This window comes from Maniola hyperantus, chromosome 8 (assembly GCF_902806685.2).
Source record: "Maniola hyperantus chromosome 8, iAphHyp1.2, whole genome shotgun sequence".
NCBI lineage: Eukaryota > Metazoa > Arthropoda > Insecta > Lepidoptera > Nymphalidae > Maniola > Maniola hyperantus.
Window position 1 is genome coordinate 8,900,174 of NC_048543.1, and position 12,689 is coordinate 8,912,862.

Below are 12,689 nucleotides of genomic sequence, written 5' to 3' on the forward strand. Positions count from 1 at the left end.
TACTTGCGCTTTTTCTCCGTCTCAGCTCTCACGAGGTTATTTTTATTATTATTATAATGTATTATTTTTATACAAAAATAGCAACGATTTTACTATGAAACTTCAACAGAATTATTTAATATTATTTTGGAAAGCGTTTCATTTAAAAAATACTAGTACGTGCCAGGTCAAGATGGCAATCAGGATGGTGACGCCCCGCACACCTCCCCCACCTCATACCCCGATTGTCATCTCAACCTGTCACGTGCTATAGCTATTCGTGCCTATTCATTGAGGAGAACCTAAACAAATTTAAAAAATTTGTGGTAATAAGATATGATCATTTAGTCTGTCTCATTACTAAATCATGATTATTATCAACCGATAAACGTCCACAGCTGGACATAGGTCTCTCTGTAGGGACTTCCACACGCCACGGTCTTCCGCTGTCTGAATCCAATAGATCACTAAATACCCTTGTATTCACTTTTGTAATGAAGTTATTTCTAAATAATATATTTATATAAGCTATTTGAAACTTTCAAAGCTTTGGGCAGTTCAGAACGTGTTAAGGATGCAGATTCCAGATACAAGAAAAAATATCTTGCAAATAGCAGATTAAACCAAATTAAGCTTTTGGTTCCGTGTATAATCGCAAAGAAACGTCTGCTTCTATACGAAATTGCGACATCATTATAAGTAAATAGTAAAATAGATTAATACTTCCATCATATATTAAGAATACACGTAAGACTACAGAAAATACAATTAAAAGGAATTTAAACAGAACACTAATTAATTGGTACGTGTGTAAGCGTCTCTTAAAAGCTAAACGAATAGAATTAAATAACAATATTTAACGTTGGCCTCTTGATCCGTTTGCAAAACGAATTGGTTGCGAAATTGCTTTCTAAATTGGACTGCTTCAATGGCAGACAATTTGGCAAGACATTTGTATTCTTGCGGGAAAAAATTGTCAACTATTTTATAGTAAAGCTGTGCTTTGCGGGCACTGGCGATCCCGTACAATTGGTTTAAGTCCAGTTACTTAATAAAAACTTTGTAATGTGACGTTGATTTAACGGTTAATTCATTAAGCTTCTGCTAAGCTGGTATAAGCTTCTTTCATTTTAAAGAGATTAATTAAGAGTGAAGATATTGCCTAGACTAATGCTAATAAAAGATATGGGAGCCCACGGTCTGCAATGGTCAGGATTCAGGACAGTTATCTTTAATTATCTTTAGCTAAGAATAAAAGGTTGAAAACACATGCACACAAGCGAAGCTTGAGCTATCTAACTCGAACAGCTATTATCACAATGAACTGATAATGCTTCATCCTAAGAAAACCCCATTAGATAGGAGATTGATGAAAAGGGTTGACAGACAATTGAAATACCACGCAGAGCGAAAACGTCATTTTTAAATGACAACCCTATAATATAAAACCCGCAAAACAAAATCATCCTAACCCATTTTAATTGGGAAACTTAAAACCACTCCAATCGAACAAAATTGAAACAAAGGTTGCATTATCTCATTCCGTATTGTTTTGTGGATTTTACGCGCTAGTGAATGGATAACGAGAAGACCAAAAATCGGTATTGTAATGGCAATGCGGTTTCGTTATCTCCATAATGGGAATGGCGATGTCAACAATTTTCCCTTATTGTCTATTTAAATTGGATGCCACGGTAATTTGCTCGTCGTACTGTTTTTAAAAACGGGTATTATATTGTGCTCTCCTTTATTTAAACTCAAATTACTCCTCATTCATTAGGGCGAGCGGGTGAGTGCGCTCTGTCACCTTTTTATTTTGCATTTTCATTGTTGGTTTTCAAAATTAAGCCCCGGCAACACTTGCTTTGTTAATAAACTGACGTCTGAAGATCTATTTGCATTATTATTTTTATCTTAACTGTGACAATATCTTATTCTATACCCTATCCGCAGAGTAAAGTTAATATAGCGTCCCTCTACCTAATCCATCAAAAACAGAGATAGTGCTGCAGTGTTGCTATACCAACTTGATTCCACTGATATAAGTAACTATAGCGCTCTATGTTACGTACCCATACAGTCATCATCATCATGATCAACCCATCGCCGGTTCACTACAGAGCACGGGTCTCCTCTCAGAGTGAGAAGGGTTTTGGCCATAGTCTACCACGCTGGCCATGTGCGGATTGGTAGACTTCACACACCTTTGAAAACATTATGAAGAACTCTCAGGCATGTAGGTTTCCTCACGATGTTTTCCTTCACCGTTAAAGCAAGTGATATTTAATTAATTAAAACGCATATAACGCCGAAAAGTTAGAGGTGCGTGCCCGGGATCGAACCCCCGACCTCCGATAAGAAGGCGGACGTCCTAACCACTAGGCTATCACAGCTTGTTACTACCGTAACAAGCCGCCGGTATCGCCGGTATCGCCGGTCGATGTAAAGTATTTGCCGGGAGTACCCTGCAGGAAATATTTTACATCGACCTTTAGAAAGACTTTACGGTTTCGTAGAGCGTTGTTTCTATCGTTGAGACCGACAAAACGTCACATAGGTATGAGTGACAGAGGCCACGCTCTATAAAGCCGAAATCTCATTCTAAAGTTCGATGTACTATATTTCTTGCCGGCTACTGTACAAAATATGATATAGCCAAAGAGAAACAGCGCTATAATAACTTCACTTCACGGATAAGGTATATAATATAACGGCTAATAGAAGAAGTAGATATGTATATGTTACATATGCAACTAAAGTGAACACTACCAACTAAAACACTGTCATATGTCCCACCTCGCAGTAATTTCGCCTTCAAGGAAGGGAAGCATGACACTAGTGATAGTTCCCATTATATTTGTAATTATTAAAAATGCCACCGTGTGGAATGCACAAATCATTAAAGAAAACTAGGTAAAGACCAATAGCTTACATTTTACGCGTAAGTATAGGTAGGTACCTATTGTATTATTTAATCTAATAATTCCTTAATATTTCTATGCTTCAGGAGCGAGAACAGCTTTCATACGGCATGTAATATGAACGTAATATATCTTAGTTAAAAATGTTATTGTTTAATGGGATGAAGATCGTAAGACCAGAGAATTTTTAATAAAAACATTAACCATAGTATACGAATCATATACCTGTTATTTCCACAACATATGATCGGTATGATAGGATAGTCACCGTACTAACAATGTTGGTACCCATGCACAAATTTTCGCGTCCTTATTTCCAAAACCTTTGAAACTTTACACCTATTAGGTACCTAAACAGGGGGGGGGGGTAAACTATTTGCTAAATAGGAAACAATCCAACACCGCCGCCCCCTCTTAAATAAGCCTTTTACAAGACTAGCCTTATCGAATTTCGACCTTAGACACCAAACGTCACCCAGATCTTTCGAAACAGTGACCTCTTGAACTTGCGATTAGTGAAAGTTAATACCCAAACAGCCACCTGATTTATAGCCTACCAAACTGGAATGGCTACTTCCATTTCTTGCTGTTTGATACTGCCAAGGTTTGGTCACTAAGTCATTAAGTAGTCTATCCTAAACGACCAAGCCATACTTTTTTACCTAGATGCAGGAATTGTAAAATCAGGGGTTATGAGTAGAGTTATTTGTTATTTATAATTATAAATGTGATACAGTCAAGAGCACCTAAGAGCTACTTTGGACTTGGGACAAACCCCATGGGCAGCATAAATCGAAGCTCAGCTAGGGGCTTGGCTCTACTAGAGATCTCATAACTTTTTAACAGTGAAAGCATTATGAATTTGTGAGTTTTGACAACCTTTACATGAAATGTTTTTGGTGGGATTTAAATTACTTTAAACTAGATGGTGTCCACGACTTTGTCCGCGTGGATTTAGGTTTTTAAAATCCTGTAGGAACAGTTTGATTTTCCAGGATAAAAAGTAATCTATGTCCGTCTCCAGGATACAAGCAATCTCTGTACACTCATTTTTATATACAGTCAATGTACAAATACCTAAAATAAGCATAGGTACCTACCGACTGAAAGAAGAGAAGTTGGGTAATTCTTCATAAATTTGAATACCTCCACAAATTCAATAAAACATACATCGCGTAAACTTATTAATGCAGAATGTCGTTATTTTTCATGCGGTGGTATCCGACAGGCTTCCGGCAGTAACAGCCTCGAAGGCTGTAAACGTCTCTAACGCCTGACTTTCGGTGATTTACTCCGATTTTATGTGTCTCTCCTTCTTGGACTTATATGAAATTTATTTTATGGCCATTTTATAACCCCAGAGCATGTCGCTGGCTGCGCGAAGGCTATTATTTTGTATTCGCTCCCTGTTCCATAATATGTGCATAATGGAATTTGTTGTTTCTAAAGCAAAAATAGTGTAAACGATTCTATCAGTCGTAGTATGAACGTAGTTACCTACTTATTTTGTTCGGAATGGGGTAGATATTTTACCCTTTATTGAAAAGTGTCTTAATAATTTGATTCTAAGGTGATAAATAAACTACCAAAAAATTTACAAATATATTTTTCGACCGATAAGTACAATAAAGATGCATTTAAATTTTACGTTTCAAGTTTCGCCGCGAACACAACCCGCCATCTTTTTAGTTTCATAGGCTGTCATGACACGGATTGGGAAGCAACGGTGTTTTAGCGTTTAAACTACTGTGAGTGATTTCCATTATAAATAATATCACGTGTCTAGTCGGGCTAACATCGACTAGACACGTGAGTACAGCCGGGATAGATATTATTTACTACGGTGTTTTGTGAAATACATTACAACTTCAATTCATGTGACGTCGGAATATCAGTATCATGCGTTTTGGATATTTTAAAATAGATGAAAAAGTGATATCTTGTAAAAATTAAAATTAATCACAAAGTTCATTTTATAAACGGGAATTAACATTTTTCGATTGCTTATTACTAATACTGTCTTGTTTATACATTTTTAGATTTTTTTCTTACTTGGTGTAAAATACCGTATTAAGGTTTTCTACTTAGATATCTAAGTAAATTTCGTAGGAAAACATCATGAGGAATCCTGCATGCCTACGAATTCTCCATAATTATCTCAAAGGTGTATAAAGTCTGCAAATCCACATTTGGCTAGCGTGGTGGACCTCGGCTTACACCCTTCTTATTTTCAGAAGAGACCTGTGCTCAGTGCCGATTGGTTGATGGTGATGATGATGATAATAATATTTCGTAGATAGTAGTATCTATACACAAAATAAAATATGTAAAGTGTAAACCACATTAAAAATAATAAAATAATTACCTACTACTTTTTAAAAATGCGGTTTTCTTAAATTCAAAGAAAAACAGCTATTAAAAAGAGCTATTATAAAACAAGCAGCAAACCTAAAAGTTATTTCATAGAAAGCCAAAAATCTTCTTACGAAAATGAATTTGGTAGCAAAGTCCCGAAAAGAATTTTAAAGGAAAAATCTCTCGTAAATATTTACAAAAAAATGTAATTTCATGCTAACAAGATGTGATTTCGCGATCCCTGCCTTATTGTTTATTCACTTGTTTCTCTTTATTAAAGTACTGTTTTAAGTTTCTCGTAAAATACAATAGGTAGGTATACGAAACATCTCGCGTTGGCAGTCGGGGTATGAGGTCTGACGCCCGCATACCCGCACGTCATCCGCGCATTCCCGCACCAGATTAGCGCGGGGGCTGTGCAGGTGTGCGGGGCATCCTCACCCCGATTGCCATCTCGACCTGTCACGTATTTATGTCTCAGTAACCATTTTTGAACGATTTAATACTGTTAATTTTTTATTTTTGTAAAATTTTGCTTAATAATAATTAATAGCTATTGGTGATGAAATAATTCGGATGTGAAATTGTATCCAAATACCATTATGGGCTTCATAGCAGCTGTACGCATCTGTGAGCATGGCATTTAAACGATAAAATAATTTAAATGCAATGTATTCAGTTATTCTATACATACTTTTTGCATTAATATTAATATTTCTTTGGTTGAATGCATGTTTAATTTTATGAGGGACTAGCTTATGCCCGCGACTTCGTTCGCTGGACTTTAATTCGCTGGAATTTCAAACCCCTATTTTACCCCCTTAGGGGTTGAGATTTCAAAAATACTTTCTCAGTGGATGTCTACGTCATATTACTATCTGCATGCCTTACAGCCCGCTCCGTTTAAGCTGTGCGTTGATAGATCAGTCAGTCAGTCAGTCAGTTACCTTTTCGTTTTATATATTTAGATTTTACTTTTTGTAGCAGGAAGTAAGCAATAAAATCCAACGTCAAGTAAAAGTTAACAACGTAAATTAAGAAATTATCAGCTCACAAAGTCTCTTTTAAAATTTATATTATTGCTAAAAATATTTTATTGGTCACGCAACTGTAATCAAAATATTTTATCAATTATTAAATTGGGTTAATGAATGTGTACGAATTTAGTTGAAGGATTCCCGGAAAGCGATAATAATCTCGTTATTTAACTTTACCAAAAAAGTAATGCTAATCCTAATAATATTATAAAATATGTGAAAGTGTGGATGTTTGGATGTTTGTTACTCAATCACGCAAAAACTATTGAATGGATTTGGCTGAAATTTGAATTTACCCTGAATTAACACAAAGGCTACTTTTTATCCCGGAAAATCTAAGAGTTCCCGCGGGATTTTGTAAAACGTTAATCCAAGCGGACGAAGTCGCGGGCATCAGCTAGTACTTACTATTTACATAAAGCATCATGCTCATCATTATTTAAATTGAAATAACTACTCCACATTTATTAGAATGAGTAGACGAGCGCACTCTTACTCCCTGTTTATTTTTATTTTTTTCACTGTTGGTTTTTCAAATTAAGCCCCGGTGACAATAGCTTTGCTAATAAAGGTCTGGTGGTTATATTTTTATAATGACTAATCTTTGGGCAAACACATTAGAGTAAGTGTGTTTGTTTTGTTATTAGTAGGAATGAAAGTCCCCTTTTTCTCTAAAAATCCAACAACAAAATTAAATATTTTTGATTAATCAATTTTTTTCTTTACGTCCCGGTATAATTTAATATACTTACTTGGAATTTATACCTAACGAGGCTATAAAATAAACAACCAGCAATTACGAAGGACGGAACAAATAACAAAGTCGATTCCGCGGCCGTTAAACATTAATTTTGAATGTCGAAACAATGTCACGTTTCAGGTTGTTCACTGCGGGCTGTAAATGTGATGATTTGTTAAAGGATTAATGTTTGAGCCCGTTTATGAGAGCGTGATGCCATATTTGTTTGTTGCTTCATACCAGCCAAACGATGCCGCCATCTATCAAGCTCAACGCGCGACAAAATAAGCGCGCAAAGAATAAATATCCCGTAGTCTATATAAATGAGTGACATTTCACGTCATATTTTTAAATTCCTATAAATTGTGATATAGATTACTTACTGTTTAATTAAACGTTGAGCTGCCGTTAGAAATAACCATTGTGACGGTTTTTAGATGCTTATTTTAACACAATATGCAAATATTTATAATATCAACGTCCATTATTAGGATAATAGTTTATAAATAATCCTGCAGGTAATTTTTCGGTCACACAGCAACGTCTGTTTATTAAAAACTAGCGGCTCGCCCCGATTTCATCCGGGTTAGCTTATGTCCATCTGAAATAATATGGACTATTTCAAATAGAGAAAAAAAAAATCAAATAGTGCATCTATTTGAAAAATTCTTGTTTCTGAAGATTACTCTCCACATACACACAAACTTACAAAGTTTGTATTTATGATATTAATAAAGGTTGTATAAATGTATAGCTTTCAATGACTGTTACTGAAAAAACTGTATTTTTAGCCATTGAGAACCTATATTCTATTGTTGCTTGTGTTTTTTAAATCTAATGCTGATGAAATTGAGATATCCTTGACGCGTGAAACCTATTTTTATGCTTGTGTGCTTGCTTAAGCTTTAAAAGGGTAAACAACGTAAAAGCTACCACATCAAAAGAATGTTTTGAAACCTAGTGAGTTGATCCACCTTCTTCACTAAGATTTTTATATTTCAGGTCTTACGTTGTCTACGAAAAATATTTTTCCAAGGTATTACTTTGACTTAGTAGAAACTCGCATAAATTCTATTTGCGCTCGATTGGGTTAACTCTTTGTTATGAAAGTACTGAGTATCTTTAGAGATGTTTATTAGATAGATGTCAAATTGTCAAATCATTTATTCCAACTAGAAAATGCTCGCGACTTCATCCGTACATCCGTATCCGTATATCCGTATTCATTTAGTTGAGGATAATGTAGTTATCTATCAGTCAAAGAATTTTCGGAATTGGATCGCTAGTTCCCTACATCCAAACTTAAAAATACCTCTTTTTAAGATTAGTGTAAATGTTATTCCTTTACAATCGTACCAAAATCAAATCATTTTGTAAATTCCAAGTCCAAACTTTACTTAATAACACACTATTCAAATTAGTGTAACAAAGCAGTTCAAAGAAATCACACATAAGTTGCAATCGTAGAATGCTGAAACAAGACTCCGTGCTTCGATTATAGTCAACGGTTTCCAATACGAATCTGAAAGCCGGATGATACTTACTCAGATATCTCTTTGAAATATGTATTCACATTAGATATAATATACATTATATAAGCTGAAAATTTGTCATCCACATAGTTGGCAAACTCACAAAGCAGTTAGATGTTAGTATTCGATAAGCCGCTCAGCGTATGGAACTCGAAAGAGTGTGCTTAGTATGAGCGTTTACGTATTCTCACCAACATTGATAGAATTCGAGCGTTGTGCGAACTTTAGTCTTAAAGTAAAATAGACCATAGCAGTCTTGTTTTAAAGCCTAAGTTCATCTATAAAGCTACAGCCAGTGCTCCAAATACCTTGTGAAATTGAAATCAGCGGTATGGAACTTTTTACTTTAAATCAAGGATGTCTTGGTCCATTTTACTCAGTCGTTAGTTTGCTTGGACGCTCGAATTCTTTCAAATGGTGAGATGTAAAATCTCATACTAAGCAGTAAACACACTGTATCTAAATGAAATGTTCAAACCGCGTCGCAGCCAAGTTGCGATATGATTGAAACTTCATCTCAGATAGTTATCAGCCTTTCATTAGGGGATTGACCCGCCCCGACACATATTCACTAAGCCGAACTTTGCCTTTGATGGGTACTTTAATTAAAATGTTATATTACTTATAGGTACATTTTGATATGTAGGCAACGTTTTTTAACACTAATGGCTCGGACAGAGCTCTTATATTCATGAATACATTATAACAGCTTACTGGTGCTCAGGATCTTTAGTTAGATATATCTACCTAATTAAAAACAACATCGAACAATTTGTCAGACCTCGGAACTCTGGAATCTTAGTGCTGCAAATTCTAACACTGAATTATTTCAGAGAAAAAGGCTGACTTATTTCTTGTGCAAAGGATGTTTACCGCGGAATTTCAGTCAGAGATCTTGGAATCATTCTACACGTCTATCATAATATCTTTTTATAGAGTAGTTAGATTGGGCTTGCTATAAGTTTAAACATACTTGTGTAGGTACCTACATGAAAGGTGATATTACTGAAATGAGTACACATGTTGAATACATGTTAAATATTGCACTTCATCTGTTTTTGGTTGAAACCTAAGACAAAATGTATTGTCTTAAGATCATTGAATCTTTCAATCTTTTTACTTCAGCTGGATAACTCTTTTCTAAATATATTCAGTAAAATTGAATTTCCATTCGATATATGCGGGACGAACCGAGCTGCAATAAGGTAACCATTGAACGTTGGCAAAACAAACTCGGCGAACGTGAGTTACATACACTGTGAGATGATGACGCTCAACCACACTGGAACGTATGTATATTCTATAACAAGAATATTGTTTAAGGATTACTTACTAAACTAACTCGTCGTCAAGCGATAGATGTCCACTGCTGGACGTAGGTCTCTTGTAGGGACTTCCACACGCCGCAGTCTTGATGCTCCCGCCTGGATTTAGCAGCTCTCTGCCATTCGTTTGATGTCGTCTGTGGACCTCAACGTCTATAGGTTCTTTGAACTATGTACTCCACCCGCTGCTGAAGTCTCTTGTAGGGACTTTCACATGCTATGGTCTTGCGCTGCCTGGATCCAGCAGCTTCCTACGATTTCTTTGATGTCTTTTCACCTAGTGGGTGATCTGCCAACGCTGGGACTCCAACACGTCACGATTCCAACACGTTAGGACCCCAACGTCTACAGGTTCTTCGAACTATGTACCCCGCCTATTACCTACCACTTCAGTTTCATAACCCGTTGGGCTATGTCGATTACTCTGACTACTACTACTTTTGGTACTAAACCAAACCAACTAAACTTTTAATAATTATAATTATATGAACAACATACAACATAATATTATGAATGATCATAGCTGTTACCTTTGGGAACTCAGTCCCAAATCGAATCTAAATCGAGTTTATACAGTCAATAGAAGTGTTTGATAATTTTCATAGTTTATGTGTTTTAGAATGAGGGCATCGTAGATTTTGTAATTTCTATTTGGATAATACTATAATATAAATTTTAAGGGAAAGCTTTCTAAAATTATATTAAATCTAGACCATTCAAATTGAAATAACCGGTAAGCAGATTATCCTCCTCATTTTGTCTGAGTTTAATGTAAGCATTTGTAAGCGAGCTTAAAACAAAGCCTCCATTCATATTTAAAAAGACAAAAACATTCATTTAAATCCGCTTACAAATAGGCACTGGGATTAAACGTCGGCTGTTGAATGCTCTACTGTAGAGACAGTGTTCAACTCCTTAGTTTTTCCACTCCACTACTCCTATATAATGGCGTGAACAAACAATAGTAAAATGTCAAGAGCACTATTGTCGAGAGCTGTTGCTGGAGTACGGATACTTCATTTAGTTCCGCCTGCTCCGACGGTAACCTAAGGCAGTTCGATCCTGGCGTCCCGTTTAGTCGCTCGTTAATGCAACAATAACCCCACCCGTACTATCGTGTTCTTTACTACAAAAATTGCAGAAGATTGAACGTCTTCTTTGTTTCTTATCGCCTATACACGAGGTATTGTATTGTAACAAACGGAGCGACTTGGAAGGCGAGGAGCGTGGGAAACAGATAGGTATTTGGGCAACCCATTACCTACCTCGCGGTTATATGGGCACCACAGGAGGCTGCCAGTTCGATACCTACTTGCTCTTGGATGTTCCCGGGATGCCTTCTTGACTCCCTACAAATTGTTTTCTCTCTCTTTCTTGTCCCTATATGTCACTCTCTATTTTCTGGGCAAATAGATTCCTAAGATATTCAGTGTCAGGAATAGTGATATAGACGTGACATACCTCATAGTTCATACATTTTTTGGCTCGCCGCGCCGCCGTACTATGATTACTTTGCTTCCTTGCTTCCTTCATAGCGAAAGTTTGTGAGCATACCAGGCGGTTATCCTACTTCCAACTACCTTGTATAGTGAGTTTCGAGTTCAACTTCCTTAACCAAATTAGCTCTTATCAGTAACGTCATATCTGTCTATCCACCACAAGTCACAATGGGACTAGGTAGGCACATTATACCAACTCATACATTTGAAATTCAAAATGTAACTTTTCATGAAAAAATACGTAGCGAAAATATAAAATGAAAAAAGAAATTGAATTTCCAATATAATTTGTTCATGTCCGCCCGCATTGTAACTGGATTTTGTTGACCATTTTAATTCAGAGCAGCTCCCAAAGGAGTCGGTGTGACGAGATCCATTTCCTAGCTGTATTATAAATTTTGTATTTCCATTGTCTCTTTTTACCAGCTGCAGATACTACAAACAAAATATTGTTGAACTCAATAAAAGCAAAAGTTAAGCGAGCTACATGATTAGTCCCAACAAATAAATCTATACAATTTCCAATCATGTAAGAAAGCAGATCTCTTCAAGGTAGGTATAATAACTTCAAGTGAAGTCTTGGTTTACAATCGAAATCTTCAGACAGAATGTTAGATGTTTTCAATAAGCCAATCAGAAGGTAAGTAGTTATGCCATCTAGCTCATTCGGGTGTATTTTCATAATACTAAGTATAATAGATATGTACCTAGGTACCTATCTAGTATCTTACGATAATGAAATTATGGTATCATTTACAATTAATGTACCTACAATTTATAACTTTAAAAACAAAGGAGATCGCCCGTGAACGGGCCCTCTTTTGTGGCACGTCGTGCCAAAACTTGAATTATTACTTAATTAACTTAATTTTGAAAAAATGTCTTATTTTTTTACGATATTATGTTTTATTACGACTTTTCCTTCACCCTATCATTGAAAATATCCACAATTACAGTTACAATCGTAAACATCTATTTATTTTGAAGAAGGTATTAACCTAAATATAACCTCAATATCAGCAACATAGAAAATAAGATTTGTTTATAACCAGGGTGAATAAATGGAAAGCGTTTGCAGAATATAAAAAGGTAATTATTTGTCTTCAAAATAAAATTAAAACCATAGTGATATAACAATTATATTGGGAGGGGCCCAAAGCTCCTAAGAAAATGGGCAATCTCCTTTCTCTGAAATTGGATATTCCTTGTTTATCCACGAAACTATCATGGGTTGGGTTCATGTCGGTAGAGTAGAAAGTACTTAGTAACAAGCCAAGGCAGACCCAGAAACTAAGTCTTAAT